At 47.4% G+C, this 17,538-nt stretch overlaps 1 protein-coding gene across 5 annotated transcripts in view; it reads left to right on the plus strand.

Moving 5' to 3' along the window:
• HERC1 (HECT and RLD domain containing E3 ubiquitin protein ligase family member 1) overlaps nt 1-17,538 on the plus strand; it is a 3,987,333-nt gene that overhangs the window by 1,297,625 nt on the left and 2,672,170 nt on the right. The window lies entirely within an intron of this gene.

A 17,538-nucleotide genomic window follows, 5' to 3' on the forward strand; every position in this document is an offset into this window, starting at 1 on the left:
AGGCCAAGGTCTCGAGGCCTCTGATTTTGGACGTCTCGCCCATTACCGGTCTAGGGGATGAGGGATATCCGGAAGAACTGACAACTTCAGTGGGAAGTACTTCATAAAGCCACCCATGGCAGACCCAGCTGTCATTGCAGTGACACCAGACAAGCAATCCAGGCAAATTCCTTTCTCTTTGCTGCTGCCATCAGATAAGGGCAGTAAGGTGATGGACAGACTGGGCAAAAAGATCTACACTTCTTCCGCCCTGGCCTTTAGGGCCATTAATTACCAGACTCGCATGGTAAAGTATGCTCTAAATCTGGTTTCCCAGGCATCTACATTGTTCTCTTCTATGCCTGATTTCCCTTCAAAATCCTCAAGTGGCCTCTGACCGTTCCTTAGCCGCACAGGTAGCCAGCCATTCCATATAATGCAGCTACAATGCTGCTGAAGCCTCAGCCAGATCAGCCGCATCTGCCTGTGTATTACACAGATACTCCTGGCTCAGACTTCGACCCCTCCCTGATAAAATCAAGAACAAGATCCTGGATGGCACCCTGGACAACAGGTTCCTTTTGGCAAGCAATCCGCTGAACTATTTAAAAGTTTGCAGGTAAAAAGCAAGGAACTGCAGGACTTGAAGCATCTTCTGGTATCCCCAGTTCCAAAATTCTACAGGAACTACCTTGCCAAAACTAGCTTTGTTAGGAGGGCACCTGCTCCTTCCACTTCTTCCTCAAAGCATAGGAAAGGGGCTAGGAAACCCTCATCCCCTAGAACTACTCCCTCCCAATCTACCCTCAGGCAGCCCCTTCCAGACAGACCAAACAATGCGTTACTGCCTAAATCCACTCTACCATCTCCCTCTGTCCACCTGCCTCTTTCACTGTCTGCCTCTATGGCAACACATCACTTCAGACTGCTGGGTCTTATCAATAGTAGAAAAAGGTTACTTTATGACCTGGCAAGAAAAGCCATTACCAAAATGTATACCTCTACCTCCAAAAAACGAAATTCATCTGATACCCAAAGTCATCCAGGATTTATCATCTCAAGGCACCATGGAAAGGGTTTAACAGGACAGAGAGGGTCAGGGGTTTTACTCCAGGCCCCCCAAAATGGAGGGGCCATGGAAGTCTAACCTGGACCTGTCCCTGTTAAACCATTTCCTGCATGTATCGTTTTTCTGCATGATATCCCTACAAACCCTTCTTCCACTTTTGACACCCGGCGCCTTCATGGCCACTTTGGACTGAAGGAGGCTTATCTCCATATCCCCATTCACCCAGATTACAGGAGATTTCTTCATTTTGCTCTGCCATCCTTGCACTGTTGATTTACTGCCTTGCCCTTTGATTTGTCTACAGCACCAAGAGTTTTCACAAAGTGGCCCCAGCAGTAGCCTTCTGCAGAACAAAGGCATTTAGATCTACCCTTACCTAGATGACCTACTCATCCAAGCAGAAGAGACGAGCACTCTTCAGTCACACCTAAGATTCACTTTGTCTCTCCTTTGAGAGCTGGGGTTTACTCTGAACATACTGAAGTCCTCCCTGACCCCAACCCAATACCAGATCTTCTTGGGTTGCAGAATAAGGACAGACTTGATGAAGTCCTTCCTCCCATAAGACAAGGTCACTTCTCTAACAGACTTCATACACCTACTTCTAGTCACCCACATCTCAGCCAGGGAATTTCTGTGCCTTCTAGGCCTAATGGCAGCTACTTTTCCAGTGCTTCTCCTGGCCAGGTTGCACACGAGGAAGTTCCAGTGGTACTTGAAAAATGTCTGGTTGCAGCCCTTCCTGGCCTGCCTAAAAAAAAGAGTTGGGGTTGTGGATCCAATAAATAACCCAGAATCCAGGTCTTCCTCTACAGCCCGCCAGGGCAGTCCAGTTAATGTACACAGATGTCTCCCATCTGGGATGGGGGGACACCATGAATGGACTGAAAGTCCAGGCTCAATGAGAGCCCTCCCTCCAGAAAAAAACATCAATGTGAAGGAAATGACTGCTCTCCTCCTAGCCTTAAAGACCTTCCTCCTGCTCATACAACCTGGTCCCCTACAAGTCTTCACAGACAACACCACAGTGATGTGCTATGTCAGCAAGCAAGGGGACCAGATCCTATTTACTTTGGAGGCTGGCGAATTAAGTATGGGAATTGTCCACTTAATACAATGTAACATTGCAGGCGGTATATATCCCATCACGTGACAACCATCACAAAAATGCCCTCGGCAGATATTTGTCTCTAAATCATGAATGGATGTTACACAGGGCTGTCTTCTTAGACATTGTCCACAAATGGGGCACTTCACAGATGGTTCTTGCTTCCCCTCAGAACAGACTATGGCTATTCTCCTCCAGGCACCGTCACCACAAGAGTGGAAAGTGGATGCCTTTTCAATTTCATGGAAGAGGCTGTTCCTATATGCCTTCCCCCTTCCCTGTAATCCAGAATGTCCTGCTAAAATTTAGTAGGACAAACCAAAAATCTTGCTGGTGACTGCCTAGGCAGCATTGGTTCCCCCTTCTTCTATCTCTTGCCAAGGGCAGTCACCAGAAGTTGCCTCACAAGCTGGACCTTCTCACACAATAGAAGGGATCTCTCATCTGCAAACCATCAGCCTTACTCTGTGGACAGTAAACTTCTGATCCCTTTCAGACACCTTTACTCAGAGGATGTGCTATCTGTCCTGCAAGAGGCCAGGGAACCTACTACCAGGAGATCCTAGTCATCAAAGTGGAAAAGGTTCTCCAGCTGGTGTCTTCAAAGGCAACTAAACCCCTTCCAGGTGGATGTATCTCTAGTTCTAGCCTATTTGTGTGAGCTTATAAAATCAGAACTTTCATATTCTTCAATGAAAGTCCATTTGTCAGCCATTTCAGCCTGCTTACCTATGGATCCACCCCTATTATTGAGATTGGAGGTGAAACTCTTTCTTAAAGGGGTTCTCCACATCAGACCACCAAGGAAGCCTATCCATCCTCCTTGGGACTTGAACTTTGTTCTAGAGAAACTGACTACTGCCTCCTTTGAGCTTGCAGCTTCTGCAGCCATAAAGATGTGCACCTGGAAGACTGTCTTGCTAGTAGCCCTTACTTTAGCTAGAAGAGTCTCTGAGCTGCAAGCACTCATGGCTACTCTACCCTACATTATTTTCCACAGGGACAGGGTTTCTGTTCATACTAACCCCTCCTTCATGCCCAGAGTGGTCAACGAAATGTCCCTTAACCAGTCTATCCATTTACCCACCTTCTTCCCTTCGCCACAGAATGACAGTGAGAGAGTGCTTCATTCTCTGGATGTTCACAGGTAACTGAGGATTTATTTGGATAAGACTAAGGACATTAGAAAGTCCAACCAACTCTTTATCATTTCACCCCAGGGCCCTGGGGAAAGCTTAATCAAAACAGATACTATATAATCTTAGATGTGTAAAACTATATCCTTCTGTTACTCCTTCCATGGTAAAGAGCTACCACACAAAATCAAAGCCCATTCCATTAGAGCAGTGGCTTCTTCAGGGGCATTTCTCAAAGGCAAGGATACTGCCGCTATCCTAGAGGAAGCCTCATGGTCCTCTGTACACCAAGCACTATAAATTGGGTAACATCTCTAGAGCCAGGACAGGATTTGCAAGAGCCATGCTCCATGGATTCCTGGAGACTGCTACCTCTTCCTTCACCCCTTTTCTACATGAGCTGTGGTACTCTCCCACATGTGAGAATACTGCAACATGAGAATAGAAGGACATATAATAGTTGTGTGAAATCTTGCCATAACCATAGATGTCGTCCTCTTCCAAGTTGCAGTATTCCTTCCCTCCCTTCTACCCCCCCTAGAGGGCCTTTTCCCTGTCTGGATAGCATCCTTCCTTTATCTTTAGACTATTGTCTGACTGGACAGTCAGTTCTGAGGTCTGTGCATGTAGACATCACATTTATGACCAATGGTTTATTGCCCCAAGTGTGACATCCCACGCACCAGACAGCAACTAGGCTTAAGCTTTGGTAGATGAGCTGGACGTTCGGGTCGCCTGAGGCAGAGGATCCCACATGTGAGAATACTGCAACATAGAAGAGGAGGACATCTATGGTTATGATAAGATTTTACTCCTATTTTTTGGGTGATAAATGTACTATCCAGAGGTTACTTTATACCGTTTTTCCAAAAGTGCCCCTCAAGAAAAACAAGCTTCCCGATGTTCCTCCCAGTCAGAGAGAAGCTGCAGCTCAAGAAATACAGAAGCTGTTAGACAAGAGAGAGTCATCCAGGAGGTCCAACCTGACTAGAGAGGATTCGGAACTTACTCAAGTTTTTTTTTAATGCCAAAAAAGACAAGGGACCCAAGACCAATTTTGGATCTAAGCAGCTTGAACCAATATGTTAGGAAGTCGAAGCTCTGAATTGTCATAGTGCAGTCCGTCCTACCTCTTTTACACAAGGCCGATTGGATGTGCTCAGTCGATCTTCAGAATGTGTATTATCACATCAGAATAGGCACACCATCTGAAAGACGCTTGCTCTTTTGGCTGAGAGCTAGTTACTATCAATGCATAGCCTTGCCCTTTGGACTCACTACAGTCCACAGAGAGTTTACCAAATGTATGGCAGTGGTAGCAGCTCTCTTGAGACTGCAAGGATTCCTCGTGTTTCTATACTTAGATGATTGACTCCTCACGGCTCCAACCAATATCTCCTAGAACAGACCAGAGACTATTTGCTTGACATTTGCCAATCTTTAGGCATTGCAGTCAACTTGCCTAAATCAAAGCTACTACCGATTCAGAGCCTGTAGCTCATCAATGTTTATCTGAATATTAAAAGTCATACTGCTTCTCTACCCCTGCATTGTGTGACCACAGTCAAGCCCCAGTTTCAGCAAATCATTTCTCATCCTGCTGCTCCTGCCAGACTTAGTTCTATAGGTTCTGGGTCCATGTCAGCATCTGTAATATTAGTCCCTTTAGCATGTTACTATATGCGTGTTCTGCAGTGGACTGTAGCTGTTCGGTGGTCTATTCTTTGACAACTTTTTTCCTAACTAGTTAAACTCACTCAAGTATGCACTGACCATATTCAATGGTGTATCCATTTGAACAAGACTCTCATAGGTCACACCTTTGTTCTGTCTCCCGTTATAGCCACAGTAACCACAGATGCCTCCTGCTGGGGTGGTGGGGCATATTTTGGGAAAGGCAGTATAAGGCATGTGGTCCCCCCAAGAGACCAATTTGCACATCATTGTCCTAGAGTTGAGCACAGTCCTTCTGGTGTTGCAGACTTTTCAAGATGTTCTCCCTCTAAGAACCATTGTGATTCAAACCAACAACATGTCTGTGGTCTAGAATGTCAGCAAACAAGGCGGAACTCAATCTTACCCCCTCTGTCAAGAAGGTATGAGTGTGTGACAATGGGCAATCTCGTCCATCTGCTTTCTAGTGGCAGTGCACATCCTGGGGAAATCCAGTGTACTAGCGGACAAGCTCAGCAGGTCCATTCTGATGCCTCACAAGTGGTCTCTCAGTCGGTGGAAGAGGAAATTTTCTGTTGTTGGGGCCAACCTTGCTGCAATCCTTTTGCTTCTGCCCACAACAACAAAAACAAATGCAGCAGGTACTTTACCCTGATCCTCTCCCTGTGGGAGTCACTAAGAGATGCTCTAGTTCACATTTGGCCCTCCGGTCTCCTCTACACTTATCCCCTCCAGTATCTCTAATTGCAGAATTCCTACAGAAAGCCAGCTGGTTGAAGAACTCTATCCTCATTGCCCCCCTTCTGGTTGTGCCAGGTCTAGTTCCCCTTCCTTTGGTCTCATCCTCTTCATCCTCCTTGGATACTGAACCCCACTCCTAACCTCTTGTCTCATCCATTGAGGATAAAACATCCCACTATTCTAGCCCACAAATTAACCACATAGATGTTATGTGGTCCTATCTTGCCTACATTCCTTACTCACGGGTTCGGCTCCGACTCGGCCAAATTTCTCTAGCACGAAGTCTCTAATTGGCTGGGCTAACCCGGTATCCCAAGATGCACCTCGCCCTAGCACCAGATCTCGTTTGCCGCTCGTAGAGTTAGGACGTGGTCTCGCTTGGCTGTGGCTAAGTACCCTTTCAAATACTTTCTAAGTATTTTAGCAGTCTGTGATTTTACAAAAGCTATTTTAATAGCTAGTTTTCTCCTTGTCTAAGTTTCATTGTGAGTGTTACTGAGATTGGGTGTTTGTGGTATCCCTTTGTTTGGCGGGCTAGGCCCGTTTAAGTTAGAAGACCTAGTCCTCTCCTATGTTGTTTTTCTGGTGTTAAAGCTGTAGTTGGATTTGTTCTTATCTTTCCCTGCTACTCCAAGAAACGTTTGATTTTAGAGTTCCTTGGCCGTTAGTGGTGTTTGTTTTCCCGCCTTCCTCTTGTGTCGTCGGTTGACAGTGTGCTGTTATTTTTTACCATGTCTAAAGAGCAGAAGGAGCATAAACCCTCCGGGTTTAAAAAGTGTACTAAAATGTGGCTACAAAATGTCTATTACGGATGGCCATGCCATCTGTGTGTATTGTCTTGGTGCTATTCACCTGCACGAGTCCTGCAGTTTCTGCCTCAAGATGAGTCTCCCTCCAGAGGCAGAGGGGGGAGATTATTCCAGAAGATGCCGTCCTAGAGGCAGAGGAGGCCCCCGCAACTCGGGAGACCGCGATTCCTTTCGCGGTTCTTCCTTCCAGTGTTCCTGAGGCGTTGCCCGACTGTGCTATTCCGGAGCCAGTCAGGGGCCAAATTTCGTTGCATCCAGAAGCCTGGGAAAGCATCACCCAAGATCGTTGGGTGCTTCGAATAGTTACCGGAGGTTACACTATTCCCTTTACGTCGACACCCCCCCCCCCCCCCCCAGTCAGAAAGATCACGGACATCCCACCCAGTCAACTGGATCAAGCAGCACTAGAAGTTGCAAAGCTGCTAGAAAAAGGAGTCATCCAACCAGTCCCCTCAGACCATGTCAGATCAGGAACTTACTCACGACTCTTTTTGGTGCCGAAAAGAACAGGGGACCTGAGACCCATTCTGGATCTCAGTCGACTGAATCACTACGTTCAGAAGTCCAAGTTCCGGATGGTCACACTTCAGTCCATTTTTCCACTGCTGGAGAAAGGAGTATGGATGTGCTCCATCGATCTGAAGGATGCCTACTACCACATCAAAATGGAGAAGGCATCCAGGAGTCATTTACGCTTTCGGTTAGGAGCCCAGTCACTTCCAGTTTCGTGCCCTGCCCTTTGGTCTCACCACAGCCCCCAGGGTGTTTACCAAGTGTTTGGCTGTGGTGACAGCTCGCCCGAGACATCTAGGATTCCAGGTGTTTCCGTATCTGGACGACTGGCTTCTCGCCACCCCCATCAGGCATCTGCTCATTCAAGCCAGGGAGACGACCATCTCACTTTGCCAGCGTCTAGGAATTACTTTGAACTGGGAAAAGTCTGCCTTGCAGCCCTCACAGCGTGTTGTTTTTATAGGCGCAGAGCTAGACTCTATTCAGATGCGCGCCTTTCTGCCACAGGACAGGATAAGAGTGTTGCAGTCTCAGATCCACGCACTGTTGCCCCTCAGAAAAGTTCAGGCCAGGTTAGTTCTTCAGCTCTTGGGATCCATGGCCTCCACCATCATGCTGGTACCTTTGGCCAGGTTACACATGCGGATCCTACAGTGGCTCCTGTCGGTTCAGTGGTCCTTCCAGAAGCTTCCTCTTTCCCACCTGATACTTCTCACGGAACGATGCAAACAGGATCTCCTCTGGTGGCTATGTTCCTCCAGTCTGGACAGAGGAAGGAGCTTGATTCCTATGTCTCCAGTGGCTACGGTGACCATGGACGCCTCCCAGATGGGGTGGTGGGGGGGGCATTATCTAGGCAGGATGGTCCAAGGCACCTGGCAAGATCACGAGGTACAGTTGCACATCAATGTTCTGGAGATGAGAGCGGTGTTTCTGGCATTGCGAGCACTCCAAGACTCTCTACCTCGGGGAACGATTGCAATTCACTCTGACAACATGTCCATAGTGTGGTACCTGAACAAGCAGGGGGGAACCAAATCTTATCCCCTCTGCAGAGAGGCCATGCGATTGTGGCAGTGGGCAGTGTCTTCCCAACGGTTTCTGGTGGCAATGCACATTCCGGGGAAGTCCAACGTGATAGCGAACAGGCTAAGCAGAGCTATTCTGATGCCTCACGAGTGGCCCCTGAACAACCGAGTGGCGGTTCAGATCTTCAAAAGGTGGGGTCAGCCTTGCTGCGATCTCTTCGCCAGCCCCCTCAATGCCAAATGCAGCAAGTATTTCACTCTGATCCCCCCACAAGGGGAGTCACCCAGGGATGCTCTAGCTCACGATTGGACCCCCGGTCTGGTCTACTCTTTCCCTCCGTTACCAAGAATGATACAGAAAGCCATATCCTTGGGAAGCAGGATGATCCTTATTGCTCCACACTGGCCTCGACAAGTATGGTTCCCTTTTCTTCAACGGTATGCACTGGATGGTCCATGGACGCCGGACCTCCTGATTCACATGTCAGGACAACTTCCTCCATCCCTGCGAACTCTCAGGTTGACAGCCTGGCTGCTCCACTTCCGTCGCTAGTCAGACGACATTCTCTTTCACCTGAAGTGGTGCACATCTTGTCTTCTTCTCATAAGTCTTCCACCAGGAAGATTTATTCCAGCAAATGGAGGAGATTCTCTATTTGGGCTCAGGCCCAAAGTTTGGACCCCTTCACAGCCCCAATTCCGTCGGTCTTAGATTTTTTAGCCATGTTGTTCCATCAGGGCTCAGTGCCCGCCACCATTAAAGTACAGTTGGCGGCAATTTCCAATTTTCACACATCTTACGAGCCCTCTCTTATGGGCCACAAACTCTGTAAAGCCTTTCTAAAAGGCACTTTGTTACTTCGTCCTCCTGTTTCAGAACCTGTACTGCCTGAACCTTATGCTACAAGCTATTACGTCACCACCCTTTGAACCGGCTGCCACTTGTGACTTAAAGTTCTTATCTTGGAAGACGGCTTTTCTGATGGCCATTACATCGGCCAGGAGGGTATTAGAACTTCAAGCCTTGTCCATTAAACCTCCGTATTTGATCTTTCATAAGGACAGAGTTTCCCTGAGGCTTAACCCTTCCTTCCTTCCTTCCGAAGGTGTCATCCACTGTTGATCTTCATCAATCGATTGAGCTACCAGTGTTCTTTCTGAACTTTTCCAATAAAGCAGGGTTCAGGTTTCATCAGTTGGATGGGCACAGACAACTGAGATTTTATTTGCATAGGACTAAGCATGTTAGGAAATCTGATCAACTGTTTGTGTCCTTTTCAGAAAACAGGGCAGGTTGTCCTGTTTCCAAGTGCACAATTTCTAAATGGATCAAAGATTGTATTTCATTCATCTACTCGTCAGCAGGCAGAACTTTACCCTTTCCCGTCAAGGCTCATTCTACCAGGGCTATGTCTACATCAATAGCTTTCCATGCTAGGCTTTCCTTGGATGATATTTGTGCTGCGGCCACTTGGGCCTCTCCCAACACTTTTATTACTCATTACAAGCTGGACGTGGCTTCTAGGGGCCGGGCTTCCTTTGGTTCCACGGTTCTCAGGAGTATCTTCCTATGAGCCTCCCAGGATAGAGGTGCTGGGGATGCTGTCCCGTGAGTAAGGAATATAGGTGAGATAGGACCACATAACATCAAGTCAGTTATGTACTCACCATAACGATCGGTGTATGTGGTCCATCTCGCCTACATTCCTACGTACCCTCCCACCTGCCCCTTTCCTAGAGGATTTGGAGGAATATTAGCTCTGTGGACCCTTCAAGGTCAGTGAATTTTTTCCCTTATCTGGCTGGAATTTCTTCCAGTGTTGATCGAGTATGGGTTATGATTGGTATGATTGCAAACAAGATCTGGGGCTAGGGCGAGGTGCATCTTGGGATACCGGGTTAGCCCAGCCAATTAGAGACTTCGTGCTAGAGAAATTTGGCCGAGTCGGGAACCCATGAGTAAGGAATGTAGGCGAGATGGACCACATACATCGATCGTTATGGTGAGTACATAACTAACTGTTTTTTCAATTCTGTTGATAGCTAGACAGCCCAGGCAATTTTCTCACTTCATAATACTCTTTTGTCCTCACAGAAAGATTCCACTAAGAGGAATTACAAGAGCAAGTGGAAAAGATTTTCAGTCTGGGACCTGAAAATGATGTTGATCCCTTTACTGCCCCTGTTTCTTCTGTATTGGAGTTTTTAGTTTCCTTTTTTAAGGAAGGTGCTAGTTTTTCCATAGTCAAAGTACAGTTGGCAGCCATATCAAATTATTTTTCAGGAGACCATGCTTCTTGCTTGGCTGCTTCCAATGTGTGTAAGGCCTTTCTAAAGGGTACGTTTTTTTCTCAGACCCTCAATGAAGGATCCATCACTTCCCCTTGGATTTAACATTAGTACTGCAAGACGTAATTCAGCAACTCTTTGAACCTTCAGCAAGAGCTGACTTAAGATTCCTGTCTTGGAAAATGTTTTTTTTTTTTAAGTTGCTATTACTTCTCTTAAAATGATTTTGGAACTTCAGACTCTTTCATCCAAAGTGTCATACATGGTTTTTCTTAGACAGGGTTACCTTATCAACCAATCCTTTCTTAACAAAAGTGGCTCCTGAATCAGATCTAAATCAAACCATTTATTTACCTGGCGTCTTTGCAGAATTTTCGAACAAGGGTGAGTACATGCTGTATCTGTTAGATGCACACAGACAACTACGTTTCTACTTAGACGCAACAAAAGAGTTCAGAAAAATGGACCAGCTGTTTGTCTCCTTTTCAGTGGCCAAATGCATAACTAATTGTATTTCCTGGATTTATTCTCAGCAAAGCCTCTCCTTACCAAAAACCATGTAAGGCTTATTCAAGTAGATTCATGGCTGCTACCTCCTCTGCCTTCTGGTCTAGTATTTCCATTGATGGTATCGTGCAGCAGCCACCTGTTCTAATGCTCATACATTTATTACTAATTACAAATTGGACTTAATTTCCAGAAGTAGAGCTGCCTTTGGTTCAGCAGTTCTCCAGAATATCCTTTCATGAGGGCCAACTAAGGTTTATGTTGCTGGGGTCTCTGTCCCATAAGTTGAAGAATGAAAAGGACATCATCAGATATTAAAGTTATGTAATCACCATAACTAGACATCTGTGTTGTCCATTTTCATTCTTCCTCAATTCCCTTCCCTCCTTCCTATCATCTTCTGTAGTGACCTGATGGACTTTTGGAACCTGATGTTCCGGGTTTGAGCCCTGCTCTAATTTTCTTTTCTCCTCTTCTAGCAAACTTGATCTCAAGTATTGAGGATGGACTAGGGCATCATGGGTAGAGCAAGGAGCTTGAGAGTTGGATCTGAAGTCTGTAGAATGCGGCCGAGTCAGATCTGATGATCGGATCTGTAACCCGTAAGTTGAGGAAGAATGAAAATGGACAACACAGATGCTTAGTTATGCTGAGTATATAACTTTAAATGTTAAGTTGTCTATCTCGCCTTCATTCTTGCTGGATGGGTTCGGAGCCGATCCTCGGCTCCGACTCGGCCTTTTACTAAAGCTCGTGAGCTATTTACCGGCTCAAGGCCTCCCCTTATCCCATAATGCTAGGCGTCGGATACCCAGATCTCGTTTGCCGCTTCAGCTACGAGGTTGCGTTTTTTACCGGCTCCAGGTCGTATAATTCTTTTAGTACTTTTTACTGTCAGAGTTGTTGCTATTTTTAAATTTTCTTCTCTATTAGTTTTATTAGATCGTGTAACCCCTTTAGACCCCACTTAGGATCCCCTTTTTTCATTTGTTACAGAGTTTTATTCCTTCTGTATATATAATTTTTGTGTTAAGTTTTTTGTTATTTATAACTGTTGTAGTTGTAGAGGTTTTGTATTTAGTTCTACTGCGTGTGTGTCTGTGTTTAGTGTTTTAAGCACTAGTTTAACTTCCCTTGGTATCTCTTCTATCATGTCTAAAGATACCAAGGTTTCAGGTTTCAAGAAGTGTGACTCGTGCTGTCAGAAGATGTCTCTGACAGACGGTCACACTTTTTGTGTTTATTGTTTGGGCCCCCTACACCTGCAGGACTCTTGTTCGGTCTGTCATGCTTTCAGTCCGAGAGTCCTGCAGGAGCGTAGGAATAAACTCATTTTGAGAGGCTTGTTAAAGCCTGAAGGATCCCCGGCCAAGCCTTCATCGGGGAAATCCTTAAAGCCCGCCAAACCGTCTGCTCCCTGTTTGGAGCCGACGCCGAGCGGAGCTTCTGCCTCCTCGTCGGTTCCGGTCGGAACCGACACTTCGAGACTTCAGTCGGCTCCGACTTTGCTATCGGAGCCTTCTCTAAGCAGAAAAGTTCAAGATCCCCCTCTTTAGAGTCCGTTCGCTCGGCTCCCAGGTCCCCATTACTACACTCGGAGCGGAGCCATAGATCCCATTCCTCTCGGTCCTCCAGGCTATCTGACCATGACTTAGAGATGGTGGTCAGTAGACTCCTTAAGTCGCAGGCACTGGCCAAAATGTTGACTAACCCTTCTCAACAGACTGTGGCTATCCCTGTTTCTTCAACAGTTCCTCCTCTGACTCTACTACTGTGTTCGGAGCTAGAGCTTGTTGGGGCTCAAATCGTCGGAACGTCGGAGCCGATACCCCACCCTTTGGGTCCTTCGTCGGCTCCGATCTCTTCATTGGTTCCGTCCTTGGAGGGATCCGGGTGCCGAGACTCCCTCGTCGGCTCCGAGGGGGTGAGTGGCATCGGACCCTTGTCCGACCCTGTTCTCCCTCTCGGGGCCTCGGCGCAGGTGGGCTCGGCCCCGACATCAGCCTTGGAGCCTTTCCTCTCGGTGCCGGGAGGGTTTCATGTCTCTTCGGAGCAGTGGCCCTCTTCTCTGCCTGATAGGGGCGCCTTTGAGGTCATGAGGGGCGTGCTGACTCCGGTGTCGGCTCTGCGATCGACCCCTTCGGCTCCTCCCACCATGGTGCCTGTGTCTGTCTCTGTCCACCCTCCTGACCCCAAGCGTGGAGAACAAGCGCTCCAGGTAGCCCCATTGTGGGTGTATCATCCTCTTCCGAGGCCTCCCCTGATCTCTCAGAGAAGCCCCCTCGGAAGAGAAAATGTAAGAGGAAGCATGTTGACTCCCCTGAGTCAGTCACCTCTGACACTGACTTGGAGGATTCGGAAGGGTCCCCAAGGTCCCCCTCTGAGGATGTCTCCTTTTCAGACATCCTTGAGATCCTTAAGCAGAGGGGGAACTCTACCGCCGTCAACCCTTCCGAGGACGAGTCGGTGTATCTGGACTCGTTTGGTTCTTGTCCTTCCACCTCCTGGGTGTCTCCGCCTTTCGACCCGCTCATAGAAGTAGTGGCTCGGAAGGCGTGGACAGCCCCGGACACAGTGGAACCAACTCCCTGCAGGCCCACAAAATTCATTACAGCCCCGTCCGACAGTTTCTCACAAAGGGTGTCCCTGTTGATGCCATGGTGGTTGCAGCAGCCACTAAGAAGGAGTTGGCTAACCCTTCAGTGCCTGTCCATCCACCTAATAAAGAATCTAGGAATATAGACAGGTACGAGAAGCGGATGTTCTCTTCAGCGACCTTTTCCATGCGGTCGCTGAACTATCTGTGCCATTTCACCCGCCTTCAGAGTGATCTCCTTAAGGAACTGGGTGATACCCTTCAGGATCTATCTGCTGCGGGGTCTCAGGAAAAGATTAACTCCCAGCTGGCGACCCTTAATTCTATAGTCAACTCCTCCATGCGGTTCATTTCTTATGCAGCCGATGGGGCGAGTAGAGCCGCAGGCACAGGCGTGGCTTTGAGAAGACATGCCTGGATGCAGTTATGTAACTTTGCTGACCCCTTTAAGGCGTCCTTCACCAATACCCCTTCGATGGTTCGGCTTTGTTCGGACCACAGGTGAAGGATACCCTTACCAGGTGTGAGCAGGAAGGCAAGACTCTCTCTGCCATGGGAGTCCGTTTTTCTACTCCTCCTAGACCATACCCTAAAGGTCAGAAGAGTGGGAAAATGTGGTTTCGCAAACCCCAAGGAGTCGTGCCTGACACATGTGGCGAGTTTCCCTCCAGGGGCAGAGGAAGAAACAACAACAGACGCCGCCCGAGGGGCAGAGGGGGTCTGCAAAATCAGGGTAGCAGGGAATCTTTTTCTGACAAACCCTTTCAAGCACCCTTGAGGGGCTGCTCGACTGTCCACTCTCGGAGGAAGATTGTCACTGTACCCAGAAGCCTGGTGACTCCTCACACAAGACAAATGGGTACAAGCTATCATATCCGAGGGTTACAAAATCCCCTTTGTCCACACCCCCATGCAAACAAGCAGGTCCCTTCCAGATGTTCCACCCAGTCTAAGGGAACAAGCAGTACTAGAAATTTCAAAACTGCTAGAAAAAAGAGCCATCCAGCCAGTCCCAGCAGACCAGCAAGGATCCGGGATTTACTCCAAGTTCTTTTTGGTACCAAAGAAAACGGGACTGGAGACTCATTTTGGATCTCAGCAGGTTAAACAAATCTGTTCAAAGAATGAAGTTCCGGATGGTCACGCTTCAGTCCATTCTACCCTTTTTGGGTCCGGACATTTGGATGTGTATATAGACCTTCAGGATGCGTACTACCATATCAGAATGAACAGACACTCCAGGAGGTTTCTCCGCTTCCGGCTGGGAGCCAGTCACTATCAGTTCAGAGCCCTGCCCTTTGGTCTCACCACAGCCCCAAGGGTGTTCACCAAATGCATGGCAGTGGTTACGGCTCACCTGAGACGGCGAGGATTCCAGGTGTTTCCATATCTAGACAACTGGCTCCTAACTGCTTCCACTAGGCATCAGCTAATCCGAGCCAGGGATTATACCATCCAAACTTGCTCAGAGCTAGGTATCTCCATAAACTTCGAAAAGTCTGCGTTGTTGCCTTGTCAATCTATAACCTTTATAGGCACCATATTAAACACAAAAGAAATGTCAGCAAAACTTCCATTAGAAAGAGTATTAGACATTTGCCGACATGTTCAAACATTACTACAATGCAAGAGAATTCAGGCCAGATTTGTACTGAAAACCTTGGGTCTCATGGCAGCAGCAATCACATTACTTCCCCTGGCTCGTTTTCACATGCGGATTCTTCAATGGATGCTTTTTACCCAATGGTCCTTTAAACAGCTTCCGATGTCTCACAACATAATAATCACCTAATCATGCAAAGCCCACCTTTCTTGGTGGATGGTCTCCCCTCAAATTTATCAGGGCAGACCATTTGTACTTCCTCCTCCGGTTGCCACGGTGACAACGGATGCCTCCCTGATTGGGTGGGGGGGGCATTTTCAGGGCAGGACTGTCCAGGGCACTTGGCAACCCCTAGAGTACCATCTGCACATAAACGTCTTGGAGATGAGTGGTACTTTTAGCGTTGCAAGCTCTTCAGGACACTCTACCTACCGGGACTATTGCAGTTCAGACGGACAATATGTCGGTAGGTGTGGTACATCAACAAGCAGGGCGGAACCAGGTCCTATCCCTTATGTCGAGAAGCACTCAGACTCTGGCAGTGGGCAATCTCCTCTCAACGGTTTCTGATAGCAAAGCACATCCCCGGGAAGTCCAACGTCATAGCGGACAGGCTAAGCAGAGCAATTCTTATGCCTCACGAGTGGTCTCTCAATCAGTTAGTAGCGGACAAAATTTTCCGCAGATAGGGTCAACCTTGCTGCGACCTTTTTGCAACCCTTCTCAACAGCAAGTGCAGCGACTTCTTCACTCTCTTCCCCCTCCCAGGCCATTCTCCCAGAGATGCTCTAGTTCACGATTGGCCCCGGGGTCTGCTCTATGCATTCCCTCCTTTTCCCTTAATTCCAAAACTGATTCAGAAAGCAACCGCTTTGGGATCCAGGATAATCCTCATTTCTCCTTACTGGCCTCGACAAATTTAGTTCCCATTCCTGCATCGTCACCTGCTGGAGCAGCCCTAGAATCTGGACCCAGTGCCAGACCTCTTGATCCATCAGTCGGGTGGGCTGCACCAATCCCTTCACTCTCTCAACCTCACAGCTTGGTTGCTCCACTTCCAACCTTAGCCAGGCTTCCATATGTTTCTCAGCCAGTGCGCAAAATCATACTTTCTTCTCACAAACCTTCTACTAGAAAGACTTATGCTAGTAAGTGGAAACGTTTTTCTTTCTGGGCAGGGGCTAGGAAGATAAACCCCTTTACATCCCCTGTCCATAATATTTTAGATTTTTTGGCGGAACTTTTCCGAGCAGGTTCCTCAGCTGCCACCATTAGGGTATAATTGGCTGCTATCGCAAATTTTCACGTTAGCCTGTCAGAGTCCAGTATCATGTCCCACAAACTTCGTAAGGCTTTTCTTAAAGGGACTATGTTACTTAAACCCCCGGTTAAAGATCCCCCCCCTCTCCGTGGGATTTGAACTTGATATTAACTTAATTGATTCTCCCTCCTTTTGAACCTGCAGCTTCTTGTTCCTTAAAGTTACTCTCATGGAAGACTCTCCTCTTAGTAGCAATCACCTTGGCCAGAAGAGTATCGGAACTTCAAGCCCTTTGTGTTCGCCCTCCATATCTTATTTTTCACAAAGATAGAGTTTCACTCAGAACTAATCCTTTCTTTTTGCCCAAAATACCCTCAGAGACAAATCTCAATCAGGCCATTATCTTCCTTTCTTTTTTTCCTAATTATTCAAACAGAGCTGAACAAAAGTTACACTATTTGGACGTTCTCAGGCAGTTACGTTTTTATTTGGATAGGACCAAACAGTCAAGAAAATCAGATCAACTCTTACTGTCCTATGGTGAGGGGAAGCAGGGCCTTCTCTTTTTCTAAGGTAACTTTGTCCAGGTGGCTGGCCTCTATTATTACCTTGATCTACCAACTGAGACATGAAGAACTTCCTTCAAAACCAAAAGCTCATTCCACCAGAGCATTGGCTACGTCGGTAGCTTTTCAGGCTAGACTTCCCATGGAATCTATTTGTGCTGCAGCAACATGGGCCACTCCTCATACCTTCATTTCTCATTACAAGTTGGATATGGCCTCCAGGAGTCGAGCTGATTTGGGTTCCACTATGCTCAAGAGTCTGTTTCGATGAGCCACCCAGGGCTAAGGTGCTAGGGACGCTGTCCCATCCAGCAAGAATGAAGGCGAGATAGACAACTTAACATTAAGAAGTTATGTACCTACCATAACATTCTATTTTAGTTGTCTTCATCTCGCCTTCTTTCTTGCGTCCCACCCTCCATCCCCCTAGCCTGGTTAGGACTAAGAAGAATCCCTTTTGAGGCCGCCTTCCTACGGTTGACCTTGTTTTTAGGTTACGTCCTCCTCTGTTTGTAGCACTGTAGGTAAACCTTTGGTGGGAACTAGTGTGTTTTTTCCATGGTGTTAGCTTTTCCAAACGAGATCTGGATATCTGACACCTAGCATTGTGGGATAAGGGGAGGCCTCAAGCCGGTAAATAGCTCTCGAGCTTTAGTAAA

This window comes from Protopterus annectens, chromosome 7.part0 (genome assembly GCF_019279795.1).
Source record: "Protopterus annectens isolate FY-2018-M chromosome 7.part0, PAN1.0, whole genome shotgun sequence".
Taxonomy (NCBI): domain Eukaryota; kingdom Metazoa; phylum Chordata; order Ceratodontiformes; family Protopteridae; genus Protopterus; species Protopterus annectens.